Raw genomic sequence first — 16,573 nt, forward strand, 5'->3', positions numbered from 1 at the left:
CAGCCAATAACAGGGGCCCTCAATTTGAACCCCGCTGAATCCCTCGATCACAGATGATGACTGAACAGGAATCTTATAATCTAACAAACTGTCGTCTCTTCGTTAGATATCGTTCCAAGGGCTTCAACATTCGTCCATTTAACCCCATTTTCTGATAGTCGAAAGAGTAAACCGTTGGCTATCTTGTGGTTAGCTTTAGAAGAGTCAAGAAGGAAAACAGAAGCCTCCTGCAAATTGTTGTCAATGTGTTCAAAGATGTCACAGAGATACGGTACAGGGCCTAAATTTAAACCCGTTTGCCTAAAATAGACTGAATAATAACTGAATTTTGGCGGAAACAAGCAGGTCAATAAACTGAAGATTAGACCTGGAACTCTAGAATGGCGCAATCTACAACACAATAACAAAACACCAATCAAACTTGTAACCCTGTAAAACCAAAGATCTGTGCAATTATTTGACAGAAATGGGTTTCCGATTTCAAGCCATTGTGTTCTGTTCGAGGGGAAAGACAGCCAATATAACAGTGACCTCATAAAATCTGGAATATTGGTCCTCGAGGCGATAAAACACATAATCTCTAGGAGGAGGCAGTAGCCTGCTTTTGTTCTGAAGCAGTACCACCAGCTCGCTCAAGACAAGGATCGGTAGCGGCACAACCTGGAAATCTTTTTGCGACACAAGGGCAATACGAGGAGCCTGCCCGACAAGCTAAAAAGAAGTCCTAAACTTGGTAGGAACCAACGTAGAGCGAGGCAAAAGCGACTTAAGAGAAAAGCAAACTGGTTACATAAGGACCTTGTGGTCCGTAGTTTGAGTTAGGTTCCCAATGACTGCACTGATGTTCAGCGTGGTCCTACCCCAAGTTGGCTTGGCCACATGTTGAGTAGGAGTAAAAGCCAATCGAAACTTATATTGAAACATGTCGAAAACTTAGAAAACGAAGGAATGTTTCCGTAGAGTCTGAATCAGTCCAGCTTACAAATTTTGCTGTTGGTACTATCCATAGGCTTTTTTGATCTAAATGAAACTCTCAATCTTTTGATGAAGCCTTTAAAGACCGCCTTTAAGACAGACTCGCCTGTAGGTTAGCACAAAAACGAAGGTTGTTGCCTTTCACGGGCATGTGATTGTCGTTAAACTGATTAGTGCAATGTGCCCAAAAAAATCATGACTCTCGAAGCAATACGTATAGCACAACGCAAGCCACTGATGATCACGGGAAATGATTATGAAAGCCAGGAGCCTAAATTAAAACACTAGTTAACAGTAGGGATGTTGTCTTGTTTCATATTTAGATTTTAGCGAATTAGAACACTGAAATACTCCTAACCTTTACTGAAAACTAGAAAATCATAATTTTTTGTATAAATAATTTTGTAATCGATTTAGTCATTTAACAACTTTTCTATAAGCTTCGGGATTTTTTTAGTTTGCTTCATTTCAGCCTATTAAGCGCGCAGTATTTGCAGTTAAAATAAAAGCGCACATAGTTTGAGTGAGCTTCCCAATTATTGCACTGACGTTCAGCTTATTTCTACCCTAAGTTGGCTTCGCCACATGTTGAGTCGGAGTAATGGCCAATGAAAACTAATAATAAAATAATTGCAACCCATTATCCAAACTAAAGCAATAATAAACTGTAAAATTAGGGCCAGCATTTAAGCGCATTTTTTTTAAAAATTTCTACTATATTTAATTACGCGTGCTCTGTAACTGAGGGTTGCATATACTACGTGGGGGAAGCTAAAACGGAAATGATCCAATTGCTTTCCATAAAATAGAGAACGGATAACTCGGGGTCTGTAAGTTAAAATTCTGTTGACATTAAGAAGTTTTGACATTAGCAAAAACTCGTCATGTATGAGACGGGTCTGATCAGCAATGCAAATAAACGTTTAGATAGATTCAGTCTGGTTTTACTGCTACTTCAATTTTTATGTCTTGAGAGCTCCCCTGGTACCTAATTCATAAAACTGAGCATGAGATTAGCCCCTATTACACATAATAGATTGGGGATTTTAAGACGCCATCACCTGCAACATCAAGATGGCGGACTCAATTCCTTTACAGATTGAACTCGACTGTCTGAGAAATAACAAAACAATATAATTGTAGTTAGGATCCTTCAATAAACAGGTTAACTTTCCTAACAGGGTAGGACATCTCTTTTTCTTATTTGAAGTTCCATTTCTTTGTTAAATCAACGCTGAAAGTTCTCGATGATGCGCGACAGCAATTGCTCAAGCAGATGTACATTCAAGTGCAAGCGTCCCATTAAGGGAAATAATCGGAAACTTATTAAATAAATAATCGGATTTTTCTTTAGTCCAGCAGGCTCACTTAGTTTTACATAGATTGAAAGCAATTTCTTTTATAAGCTATACTGTGGAAAAAATTCGAGCGCTGAACCTCCCGTTTTTTGGGCAACGTAAAAAAATTGCTTGACCTCTGGTCTAATATCAACGTTTCTAAGTAAAGAGTATATACATTTTCGTACCTGCCTGTATTAATTTTCGATTGGAGAAGCAGATCAGATAGCCAACAGAAAACACATTAAGATAAATTTGCTTTTCTTTATAGATTTTACTGGGAACTATCCATTTCGTAAGTTTCTGTTTGAAGTTTTAAAAATCCTGAGATTTGTTTTGACGGCTTGTGGAAACTGGATACATAAATGACAATCGGAATAAATGTACTTATCAGTTGTACAAAGATGTCGCAGAGATAATAAAACATTGCAAAAGGCGGAACGCTTTTCTGTCAAAACAATTAAATTGCTTTAATTCTGCTACTAGTTGAAATTAACCATCTTGCTTTGTTCAAAACTTAAATTTTAGAACACTGAAACAATGAAATGTTCCAAACCCTTACAAAAAGTAGAGTGTTGTAGTAAACATTAGAAGGATAAAATAAAAGATCACCAATCTACAAAATTTAAGATCTCATCAAAAAAGATTTTTCAAAAATTTCTGTTTTAACAAAAAAATGTCTTCCGTGAAATTCTTAATTTACTGATTTTTGCACGTTATTTCGAAAACGTTTGTATATATAGTTTTCAAATTGACTTACACCTTTGTTTATTGATTATTTGAATCAATAGATTAGAAGAAGCCCTAAAAAGCACGAAACAATGATGATTTCTCACAAATTTAGAATAATGTGAAAACCTTGGCAGCTAGTTTTTTTTTCAAGCTACTAAACACATCACTTATGACAATAAGTGGGATCTACTGTCCAAAAAATGACGATACTGGGCCTAAATTTAAACCCGTTTGCCTAAAATAGACTAAAATATAACTGACTTTTGGTGGAATCAAGCAGCTCAAAAAACAGAAATTTAGACCTAAAACTCTAGAATGGCGCAATCTACAACAATATAGCAAAACACCAATCAAACTTGTAACCCTGTAAAACCAAAGATCTGTGCGATTATTTGACTGAAATGAGTTTCCGATTTCAAGCGATTGTGTACTGTTAGAGGGGAAAGACAACCAAATTAACAAGAGATCTCATAAAAACTGAAATAATGGTCCTCGAGGCGATAAAACATTTAATGTTTTGGAGGAGGCAGTAGTCTGCTTTTGTCCTGAGCAGTACCACCAGCTCACTCAAGACACAGCTTGAGAGCTGCACAAATTGGAAGTCTTTTTGTGACACAAGGGCAACGAGGAGCCTGCCCGACAAGGTAAAAAAGTCCTAATTTTGGTAGGAACCAACGTAGAGCGAGGCAAAAGCGACTTAAGAGGGAAGCAAACTGGTTACTTACGGACGTTGTGGCCCATAGTTGGAGTGAAGAATTATTGCACTGATGTTCAGCGTGGTTCTACCCCAAGTTGGTTACGCCACGTGTTGAGTCGGAGTAAAGGCCAATCGAAACTAATATTAAAACATGTCGAAAAATTGGAAGACGAAAGAATGTTTCCGTAGAGTCTGAATCAGTCCAGCTTACAAATTTTACAGTTGGTACTATCCATAGGCTTTTTTGATCTAAATGCAAATCTCAATACTTTGATGAAGCCCTTGAAGACCGTCTTTAAAGACAGTCTCGCCTAAAAGTTAGCGCAAAAACGAATATTGTTGCTTTTCACGGGCATGTGATTGTCGTTAAATTGATCAGTGCAATGTGCCCCAAAAAAATCATGACTATCGAGGCAATACATAAGAACAGTGGAAGCCACTGATATACACGGGATATGAGTACCAAGACAGGAGCTGAAATTAAAACACTAGTTAACTGTAGTCATGTTGCCTTTTTCCATATATAGATTTTGGCGAAATAGAACACTGAAATACTCCAAACTTTTACTGAAACGTAGAAAGTCATCAATTTTTGTAAAATTAATTTTATAATCGACATAGTCATTTAACATCTTTTCTAACAAATTTGGGATCTTTTCAGTTTGCTTCCTCTCAGCCTCTTAAGCGCACAGTATTCGCAGTTAGTATATAAGCGCACATAGTTTGAGTGAGCTTCCCAATTATTGCACTGACGTTCAGCGTGAATCTACCCTAAGTTGGCTACGCCACAAGTTGAGTCGGAGTACTGGCCAATGGAAACTAATAATAAAGCATGTCGAAAACTTAGAAAACGTAGGAACGGTTCGTCAAGAGCATACTTCCTAGAGAAATTCGTAGATGGTGTTTCAATTCGCGAATTATTGAAAATTTAGGTTCCGAATAATGGTGTCCTCTCTGTGCAGGTTCATAAAGAAAATAGGAGCTGAGAAAAAATTAAATTGATTTTGTTGACAAGCGGAATAAGGTGGTGACTGGTAGGTTGGAAAACAGGAGCTCCCTGGAGCTAAAATAATTGGACCAATGATTTTTTTCTACGCAAGAATTTTCGCTCATTGATGGAAAACAGTTCAAAAAGTATCGATTTTAAAGGATTGCCGTTGAACAATTTTGATTGGACTATAAAGGAATAGAAAGCAATGCAGATACGAAAAGGAGAAAAGAGAACAGCACGAATATAGGAAAAAAACCAAAGACTGCAAAAAATGGAATAAACGAAAAAAGAATAAAGGAGAACCGATTCAATTTCATTCAAAAACAGTTGGTTCACTATTCACATTTCAATTTCACCTTATCGCCAAAAAACCAGTTTTGAAATGTTTTTTAAGTTTTTTACGAGCCCCCCGCTGGTTGCTGATGTTAAACTCTAGTAGCCAGACCACTAGTAGACAACAAGTAATTTTGCTGACATACCGAAAAAAGAAGTGACTGGTAGATTGGAAATCAGGAGCTCCCTGAATTGAAATTATTTGACTCCAATGGTTTTTTCTATGAAAAAGATTCTCATTGATGAAAAACAATTCAAAAGGTATTCAAAACTCACAAGCTTAAAAGTTGTCACACTGTCATGAGAGACTATTAAGAGAAATCTATGGCGCCGTCAGTGCTTTGATAGAATGGAGTTAAAGTTATTTGTCAAAGAAGGGCTACTTTTTGGATCAAAATACCCTATAACAAACTCAATTGAACCTAATTTCTAGCCGAAATTAACAAATTGGCAAGTAGTCTGCAGGAAAAGTGTGTTTACATTGAACAATTTTGAGAGGTAGTGACATCCTCCAAATGGCACACTAAATGAAAAACGCCAGCCGACAAACAATTATCAAAGGTGCAAAAACTCTTCAGGAGGATGAACATTTAGATTTACCGTGTTTGTTTGATAAAGGCAATGGATACTGTGTTATGAAATCAACATATCAATCAGAAATGAACAAAATATTGACTTGGCCCCCAATTCTTTGTAGAGAAAACAAATGACGATCTATTTTTCAAAATAGCAGAAAAATAAAAATGGAACTTTACATAAAATGAAAAAACAAGATTTCATTACAGATGCAACTTACCAAAAAAACTACGAACAACAGCCGCAAAACCAGTGAAAATTTCTGGGCTCGCAAAAATTCACAAAAGAACACATGCACCCGCTCCGTTTTTTTTAACTGGAAGTCCTGATCACAATTTAAACACATTTTACTCCACTTTCTGAAAAGGTTCTAGGAGCAATTACCTAAACTTTTAAATCTGATAGCAACAAACAAACTTGAAACTCTCGAGTTTGAGGCCAATGAAAAAATATTGTCACTGGATGTTAAAGGTTTATAATCTTTACACAAGCAGTCTTTACACAAGCGTCTTTACACAAGCAATACCCCTCCCAATATTATAAAATGAGCACCTATGCTCCTACTTAACTGGCAGTCACAATTGTTTACAATTAAAGTATTGGTAGCTGGTACTTTCAAAAAGAAGGTTTGGCAATGGGGCTTCCCTGGTTGTTATTTGAGACGACATTTGGATGAGAACTGGCGAGGAGGAACTAAGTGCTGAGAACAATATAAGCTCTGGAGAAACAAAACTGAGACACAAAGATGACCTGACTGTCTTAGAAAAGTGAATTCCAATAGCAAGGCCGTTGAATGCGAAAAATGTGAAACTCTCCTCATATAAAATGTCAAATTACAGGTAAAGAGCAGTAAAAAATGAGGGATATTGTTGAAAAAGTTTTCAATGTTTAAATACACCAATTGAAAACAAAACTCGGAAACGAAAGTTGTTTGGAAGGTATGTAGATGACATAATCTGCACAAATAAAGACGACTTCAAAAATGCTTCAACTAAGAAACAATTGGCATAACTTTTTAAATTTCACAAAAGAAGGAATGAATGAACACCGTGAAGTATTTTTCCAAGATGTGACACTCTGCAATGACGAATAGAGAATTGTCTTCTGTAAATGATACAAAAGCCAACAGAAGCAGAGAAATTTCTGAATTTCCATAGAATCTGAGTCAGTCTAGCTTACAAATTTTTTCAGTTGGTACTATGCATAGGCTTTTTTGATCTAAAGGCAACTCTCAATACTTTGATGAAGCATTTAAAGATCGTCTTTAAAGACAGACTCGCCTGTAGGTTAGCACAAAAATGAATGTTGTTGCACCTCACGGGCATTTGATTGTCGTTAAATTGATCAGTGCAATGTGCCCCTAAAACTCATGACTCTCGAAGCAATACATAAGCACAATGGAAGCCACTGATATACGCGGGAGATGAGTACCAAGCCAGGAGCTTACATTAAAACACTAGTTAACAGTAGTCATGTTGCCTTTTTCCATATATAGATTTTGGCGAAATAGAACACTGAAATACTCCAAACTTTTACTGAAACGTAGAAAAACATCAGTTTTTTTGTAAAATTAAATTTATAATCGACATGGTCATTCAACATCTTTTCTAACAATTTTAGGATCTTTTCAGTTTGCTTCCTCTCAGCCTCTTAAGCGCACATTACTTGCACTTATTATATAAGCGCACATAGTTTGAGTGAGCTTCCAATTGTTGCACTGATGTTCAGCTTGATTCTACCCCATGTTGGCTACGCCACATGTTGAGTCGGAATAATGGCCAATTGAAACAAATATTAAAATATGTCGATAAATTAGAAAACGAAGGAATGTTTCGTCAAAACTTTACTTCCTAGAGAAACGCATAGATAGTGTTTAAACTCGCCAAATATTGAAATTTTAGGTTACGAGTAATAGCGTTTTCTCTTAGCACGTAATAATTTTGTGGTCAAGTGGAAAGAGGCGGTGACTGGTAGGTCGGAAATCAGGAGCTCTCTGAATGTAAAATAATTGACTACAATGTTTTTTTTCTATGAAGGAGCTGCCTGAAGGTTAAGTATTTGACCCCAATGGTTTTTTCTACGCAAAATGTTCTCATTAATGGAAAACAATTCAAAAAGAATGACTTAAAAACTTAAAAAATTGTGGCACTGTCATGATTGACCTTTAAGAGAAATCTATGGCGCAGTCAGTGCTTTGGATAAAATTGAGCTACCATTATTTGGCAATGAATGGCTTAATTATGGGTCAAAACACACTAAAACCAGCAACAATTGAGCCTAATTTTTAGCCGAAATTAACAAATTAGCAATTAGTCTTCAGGAAAAGTGTGTTTACATTGAACGCTTCTGAGAGATAGTGACATCCTCCATATAGTACGCTAAATGAAAAACAGCAGCCATTAAAAAGTTATCAAAGGTGCAAAAACTCTTTAGGAGAATGAACATTTCGCTAAACCCTGTTTTTTGATAAAGGCAATGGATATTGTGTTGTGAATTCAAAATATCAAAAAAAATGAACAAAATATTGGCTTGGCCCCAAATTCTTTGTAGAGAAAACAAATGACGATCTATGTTTTTAAAAAAACAGAAGGATATAAAGTGAAATGAAAGAACAAAATCTCATTAGAGATAAAACTTACCAAAAACTACAAACAACAGATGCAAACCAGTGAAAATTTCTGTGCTCGCAAAATTTCACAAAAGATCATATGCACCCGTTTCATTTTAATTATTCCCGGAAGTCCTAATTACAATTTATACATTTTTTTCTCGACTTTCTGAAAAAGTGCTAGGAGCTAAAATCTAAACTTTGGAGTCTGATAGCAAGAAAAAACTTGGAACTCTCGAGTTTGAGGCGAATGAACAAATTTTGTCACTCGAAGTTGAAGTTTTATATGCTAGTGACCCCGTATCGGAAGTCATCAGAATTAAACTGCAGAGTGTTTACACCAGCAGTAACCCTCACAATATTTAAAAAAATGAGCACCTAAGCTCCTACTTAACTGGCAGTCATAAATATTTACAATAAAAGTAATGGCAGCCCGTACTTTCAAAAAGAAGGTATGGCGTTGGGGCTTCCCTGGTTGTTTTTTGAGTCAAAAATTGGATGAAAACTGGCGAGGAGGAACTTAGTGCAGATAACAATATAAGATCTGGAGAAACAAAAACTGAGAAACAAAGATGACCTGACTGTCTTAGAAAAGTGAATTCCAATAGCATGGCCGTTGAATGCAAAAAAAGTGAAACTGGCATCATATAAAATGTCAAATTACAGGTAAAGAGCAATAAGAAATGAGGGATATTGTTGAATAAGTTTTCAATGTTTAAATACACCAATTGAATACAAAACTAGGAAACGAAAGTTATTTGGAAGGTATGTAGCTGACATAATTTGCACGCTTGAAGACGACTTCAAAGTTGCTTCAACTAGGAAACAATTGACATAACTTTTTGATGACAAAATAGAAGGAATGAATGAACACCTTGATATAGTTTTCCAAGATATGACAGTATACAATGAGGAATAGAGAATTGTCTTTTGTAAATGGTATCAAAAGCCAACAGAAGCACAGACATTTCTGAACTTGCGTCTCAGTCTGTGCTTCCGTCTCAGTCTGAACTTCCATTCAGTCTGAATCATTGCAGCTTAAAATTTTGCAGTTGGTAAAAGCAACTCTCAATAATTTAATGAAGTCTTTAAAGACCGTCTTTAAAGACAGACTCGCCTGTAGGTCACTCAGAAACGAATGTTGTTGCACATCACGGGCATGTGATTGGCGTTTAGTTGATCAGTGTAGTGCACCCGAAAAAGTCATGACTCTCGAAGCAATACATATAGCACAACGGAAGCTACTAATATACACGAGAGATGAGTACCAAAGCCAGGAGCTTACATTAGAACACTAGTCAACAATAGTCATGTTGCCTTGTTCCATATTCAGATTTTAGCGACTTAGAACACTGAAATAATCCAAAACCTTACTGAAACGTAGAAGGTCATAATTTTTTTGAAAATAATTTTATTTCAACTTAGTCATTCAACATCTTTTCTAACAGCTTCGGGATCTTTTCAGTTTGCTTCCCCTGAGCCTATTAAGCGCAAATTGTTTGCAGTTAGTATATTAGCGTACATAGTTTCAGTGAGCTTCCCCATTATTGTACTGATGTTGCGTGGATCTACCCCAAGTTGGCTACGCCACATGTTGAGTCGGAGTAATGGCCAACAGATACTAATATAGGGACATGTCGAAAACTTAGAAAACGTAGGGATGGTTCGTCAAGAGTATATTTCCTATAGAAATGCGTAGATAGTGTTTTAACTTGCGAAACATTGATTTATTAGGTTCCGAATAATGGAGTTTTCTCTGAGCAGGTTCATTAATGAAAGACTAGCTGAGAAAACATAAAAGTAATTTTGTTGACAAGCGGAAAGAGGCAGTGACTGGTAGGTGGGAAATCAGGAGCTCCCTGAAGGTAAAATATTTTACCCCAATGGTTTTTTCTACGCAAAAAGATTCGCTCATTGATAAAAAACAGTTCAAAAAGAATGGATTGTAATGGATTTACATTGAACATTTTTGATCGGACTAAAAGGAAAGGAAAGCAATGCAGATACGAAAAGGACAAAAGACAACAGCACGAATAAAAGAAAAAACCAAAGATTGCAAAAAATGGAAAAAGAAAAGAAAGGAATAAAGGAGAATTGATTCAATTTCATTCAAAAACAGTTGTTTTATGTTCAATTTTCAAATTTACTCTATCTCCAAAAAACCAAATTTGAAAACTTGTTTAAATCTTTCACAAGTAAGCAACGAGCCCCTGTTGACTGCTGAGGTTAAACTCTAGTAGCCAGAGCACTGGTAGACAACAAGTAGTTTTGTTGACCAGCGGAAAAAAGCAGTGACAGGTAAGTCGGAGATCAAGAGTTCCATGAATGTGAAAAATTTGACCCCAATGGTTTTTTTCCAAAAAGATTCTCATTGATGCTAAACAGATCAAAAAGAATGACTCAAAATCATTAGAAATTGTCGCACTACCATGATCAACCTTTAGGAGAAAACTTTGGCGCAGTCAGTTTTTTGGATCAAATTGAGCTAACATTATTTGTCAAAGAATGGCTAATTTATGGGAAAAAACACCCCAAAACAAACTCAATTGAACCTAACTTTTAGCCGAAATTAACAAATTAGCAAGTAGTCTGCAATAAAATGTGTTATTTAGTATATTAGCGTACATAGTTTGAGTGAGCTTCCACATTTTTGCACTGATGTTCATTGTGGTTCTACCCCAAGTTGGCTACGGCACATGTTGAGTCGGAGTAACGGCCAATAGAAACTAATATCAGGACATGTCGAAAACTTAGAAAACGTAGGGATGGTTCGTCAAGAGTATATTTCCTATAGAAATTCGTAGATAGTATTTAAACTTAAAAAACTTTGAGTGTTTAGGTTCCGAATAATGGCGTTTTCTCTGAGCAGGTTCATTAATGAAAGGCTAGCTGAGAAAAAAAAATTAATTTTGTTGACCAGCGGAAAGAGGCAGTGACTGGTAGGTGGGAAGTCAGGAGCTCCCTGAAGGTAAAATATTTTACCCCAATGATTTTTTTACGCAAAAAGATTCGCTCATTGATAAGAAGCAGTTCAAAAAAAATGGATTGTAATGGATATACATTGAACATTTTTGATTGGACTAAAAGGAATGGAAAGCAATGCAGATACGAAAAGGACAAAAGACAACAGCACGAATAAAAGAAAAAACCAAAGATTGCAAAAAATGGAATAAGAGAAGAAAGGAATAAAGGAGAACTGATTCAATTTCATTCAAAAACAGTTGTTTTATGTTTACATTTCAAATTTACTCTATCTCCAAAAAACCAAATTTGAAAACTTGTTTAAATCTTTCACAAGTAAGCAAAGAGCCCCCGTTGACTGCTGAGGTTAAACTCTAGTAGCCAGAGCACTGGTAGACAACAAGTAGTTTTGTTGACAAGCGGAAAAAAGCAGTGACAGGTAAGTCGTAAATCAAAAGTTCCAAGAATGTGAAAAATTTGACCCCAATGGTTTTTTTCGCAAAATTATTCTCATTGATGGAAAAATATTCAAAAAGAATGACTCAAAACAAAAAAATGGTCAATACTGAAAATTTATACAAGTTGGGACCGAAATTCTGTACACCCCCCGATTTTCAGAAGGAAAAACCCGAGCAACCTGAGGCCATGGCACACGGTTAGGGTTACCTCTAAGCTACTCATGGACCAAAGGAACGTTATTGCATCAGACCCACAAGTGTCGCTATTAGAAGATATATGATGCAAAACTGATATTTTCCGATATTTTGTTATTTATTGATAAATTTCTTAAGTTGTTTATTTTATGATACTTTAGATGACCATTAAAGGTCAAATACCGTAAGTTCGAGGAATTTACAGCCACGTAATAACCATCCGTCAACAAAGGTAAATATTGCAGTAATTTGACATTTACTATGTAAACAATGACCTAAATAGTTTTCTTGATTAACCAATCAGAAACAAGCAGTGATGATGATATAAATGACAAATATTTGATTATTCATTTTAACCGAATTGTTTGATTAGTGAAAGCGAATTGTATTTAGAACCATTAGAAACTGTTATACAGAGCAATTGGCTCTCAAATTGACTAAAACTTGATTCTTTAACCAATTTTAGTCTTTTTGCTAAGTTTTACTAGATCTCAAGATCTTGCGAGTTTTAATTTAGTTGAGCTTACTTAACGAGAGTTTATCAACATTACTAGCTACTGGTTGCAGCCTTACAAAATTCAATACGAGATAGAACATAGACTATCACTAAGGATTATCTTAACTTCAATCAACAAAATTAAAATTACAGTCCTTTAATACGTCCGAGCGACTAATTATTTCTGCGAGATTGTTGGTAAATCGAACCCTGTGAAGAACCAAGCCGGCGCAAATCTTGAGAACCAGGCTGTGATATATCGGTTCCACTGAGATTCTTGAGCAGCCGCAACATTTGGTCCGCCGATCCGGACATCACCAACAACACGAACAGCAAGGAATCTTTGATTCAGTTTGGTGGACCTGAACGAAATCCTCACGATGGCTGGAAAAAACCCCGATAGACACTGGAAAACGGCTGACTACAAGATGTCAGGCCAATTCAAGTGACTAGAAAGTGAGCAAGCTGATTTGCTCAAAACAGTTGACGGACACCCTCCTGATGTGAAAAATCAATTGGCTCAGAAGAAAACAATATCTGCAGAAAAAGCATATCAATGTTTCTTCGAAATTTACAATGATCTTGATGAACCAAAGTATCTCGGAATTTTCGACAGGGACACCAAGCGTGCTTTAGAAGAAAAAAGTAAAGATTTGCGATGGGTAGTTGAAAAAATGCCCTTTCACCGAGACATTGGAAGTTTTTGCACAGAATCGTTTGACTGTCGGAAAGACGCTTCGAGGCTCTACACAATGTTGAAAAAAAACTGAATTGTTTTACAGAGAAGCAGCGAAATTGAGAGACAACTTGGGATCAGAAAATTTAGACGACAACCGCAAGCAAGCTTTGCGCAGTAAACTGGAACAGCTAGTAACGAAAATAGTCTCAAGTCACGCAAAAGTTATACAAATAGTAAACTCAAAGTGTGCTACAGATTGGTTGTTAACTTTAAGCAACAGTAAAAATTATTTTCAAGACCTACTAAAACAAGATCACCAAACCGCAGAGAGTGGAAACCAAACATTGTTAGTTTCATCCACATCGGCTGCTGATAAAGACCCAAACGAGACTGTAATTGATACAGGAAATGGAACGATCAAAAACGCCGAGGAGAACGTCGAGGTCTCTTCCAGGCCTTTTGCTACACAAGGAAGCAGAAAACAACCAAGTATTGCTAATTCGCGATCATCATGAAGGCGACAAATTGAAGAAATGTAGCTCAAAAACCTGTGAGCTATGAAAGAAACAGAGCAACGACTGCGAGAGCGGCAGTTGGAGTTGGAGCAGGAGCGTGAGGAAACAGAACTTTGTCATCAGCTAGAAGAATTGCGTTTACAGCAACTACAGCAGCAGCGAGAACACGAATTACAACAACAACAACAACAAGAACAAGAGCTACGTCTAAAAATACAACAAGAAGACGAACTGCGTCTTCGACAGCATGAGCAAGCCCTTGAAAGCGAAAGAAAGAAAGCAGAGGAAGACGAGGAACAAAAACGTCTGAAACTTGAGCTGACAAAAGGAAGCTCAAGCGCATCTCGATTAGTGGCAGATGCGATAGAAAGTGTTGGATCAAGACGCAATCAAGATAGAACAGCAGGGTGGGCAGAATCAGTGGCTCAACAGTCTGTTCCTAGACGGCCACTATCTCCACACGTTGTTATCGACACACCATCGAATGTCACACAGAACAGAGCTGACAAACGTTTCAGCAACTACCCGAAAACTACCCCGCTATTCCAACCGGGTGAAGTATTTTTCTCAACGCAACTGACAGAACCGAGCATTCTCAAGAAACCAGAAATCCGTAAACCAATTAGGTTAACGGACCCACCAGCGCCGTTGACAAGGACAACATTTGAGCAGCAGGGAACGTCAGCAGTTCAACCAAGAAACAGGAGTCAGACTCCCATTAACAAATCTCGAAACAAGTCGGCCGAGAGCAAAAAAAATGAGCACGATGAATCAAACTACTCCCCAAGTCATTTACCAACCATAACAGAGCAGTGGTGCCAGTGGCCTAACAAAACTATATCTGATTGAGTTTTCAGGAGACCCACTTGAATGGCATGAGTGGTCAGGTCTTTTTGATGTTGTTGTTCATCAAAAGCCAAGCGATACAGAAAAGATGCACTACCTCAAGACAAGTCTCACGGGTCAAGCAAAAGCAGCAATATCGGGAATGGGAATCAACTCACAATCATACTATCGTGCTTGGGATGTACTCTGCGAGAGAGCAGATCAGATGTCATAGTCGACGCACAAGTCAAGAAAATACATACTTATCCTCCAGCTCGGCACGACGATTCTACGAGCATCGTCAAGTTTGCAAATGTGGTTACAAATGTGGTGAACACCTTGACTCAACTTGGATGCGCATGAGACCTAGAAGCATTAAGTTCAACAACTAGAAACCATTCTCAGCAACTGAGAGAACAGTGGTTGCAGTATGTGTAAGATCGTCGACTACTGAGAGGCAACCTGGTTGTTTTCAAAGAATGGCTTGCCTCCAAGGCGCTTATTCATGAGAACTTGTTAGCACAAACAAACTCGTTGTTTGAAGGAAATAAATTTCAAAGCCGTAATAAACCGAAGACGAGTACCTTTGCTTCATACGCTGAAGATTGAAGCAAACACAAGAGTTTTGAATGTCCCTTCAAAGACGGACAATACGCCCCCTTGGACTTGTAAAAAGTTCAAACCAATGAAAGTAAATGAACGACGCGAGCAAGTCCAGAAGTTCCGACTGTGTTTCAATTGTTTGAGACCAGGTCACAGGTCGAAGGACTGCAAAAGCAGGACATGTAGTGTACCCAGCTGTGGAAGGCGACACAACAGGCTTTTGCACAGCGACCTACCGAAGAAGGAAACCACAAAGAATGTCTCGGATGCTACAACGGCAGTAGCAACTAACATCACCCAAGGAGGACTCCCAGTGGTGCGAATCAAGCTGACAAACAGAGACTTAAGCCTAAATGTACTAGCAATGGGTGATTCAGGATCCTAGATTTCATTTGTAGACAAGTCAGAAGTGTCTAATCTTCAACTCCAAGGCCAAAAATCGTCCTTAGCAGTAGCAGGGATCCATAGTTCACAAGATGTGACTACTGAAATAGTGCCGATAGCTGTTTCAGGGCATGGGGAATCTCGACTGGTGACAACAGTGCAAATCTATGTGCACGAGAAAATGCAGTTGGGTGAACAGATTGTGAAGCTGCAAGAATTGAATGACCGTTACCCACATCTGAGGAACTTAACAAATCAGAGCTACAATCTAAACGTTGTTCAATTAATTCTTGGACAAGATTGTTACAACATTCATCACCCTTTCGAATTCAAGAAGTCAGAAGACAAAGCTGCACTATGGGCAGGGAAGTCAAAGATTCGCTGGGCCTTAAGTGGTCCGCTACCAGCGAAGCAGGCAGCAACTCTTGAAACAACAGCAATATCAATTGCAGATGATAAACTAGCAAACCAGTTGAACAAGTGGTGGCATATCGAGTCCTACGCTTCCAACCGCGATGTCACCGGTCATTCAAAAAAGGAACAACGAGCAATCAAGGCGTTGGAGCAAACAACGCAATTCAACGGTGAAAGATATGATGTAGGACTTCTGTGGCGTGAAGACGAAGTGAAATTGCCAAACAACTTCTACTCTGCAATGGGGCAACTCAAGTCTCCAGAACGTCATCTGCAGAAAGACGAAACGCTAAAGAAGCGCTACCAAAGAACCATTGACACGGATGTCAATGCTAGATACGTTCGGAAAGTAGATCAACTGAAAATAGCTGAACTGAATGAAACCAAAGACAAACTGCAATGGTATTTACCACATCATCCCGTCATAAACCCCGCATAAACCCAAAAAAAGTCAGAAGGGTATGCAACGCAGCAGCAAATTACCAAGGTGTAGCCCTAAACGAAAAACTTCTATCTGGACCGGACCTCCTGCAGAGTCTGATCGGAATTTTTTTTCGCTTCCGAGAACACCAAATAGCTTTATCAGCCGACATAGAAGCAAAGTTGCTGTCCCAAAAGATGACAACCGATGCTTACAATTTCTCTGGCGCCAAGATCCAAAGCAGAAGATAGAAGTCTATGAGAATACATGACACGTTTTTGGGGCGAATCCTCGCCGACTTTGCAAATTAGGCTTTGCATCAAGTGGCGAAAGATAAGGCAGTCAACAACGAAAGTCTCGTCAGAACGGTCCA

The 16,573-nt window shown here is 37.8% G+C and overlaps 1 protein-coding gene across 1 annotated transcript in view; it reads left to right on the forward strand.

Annotated features, from left to right (window-relative positions):
* The first annotated feature begins 2,294 nt into the window (after positions 1–2,294).
* The window catches only part of LOC142349671 (geranylgeranyl transferase type-1 subunit beta-like), a 274,458-nt gene continuing 260,179 nt past the window's right edge, over positions 2,295–16,573 (forward strand). Inside the window, exon 1 of the mRNA XM_075401395.1 lies at positions 2,295–2,307. The gene's annotated coding sequence lies outside the window, so the exon portion shown is untranslated. The remainder of the gene's footprint in view (positions 2,308–16,573) is intronic.

Source organism: Convolutriloba macropyga, chromosome 11 (assembly GCF_964194025.1).
Source record: "Convolutriloba macropyga chromosome 11, txConMacr16.3, whole genome shotgun sequence".
Taxonomy (NCBI): Eukaryota; Metazoa; Xenacoelomorpha; order Acoela; family Convolutidae; genus Convolutriloba; species Convolutriloba macropyga.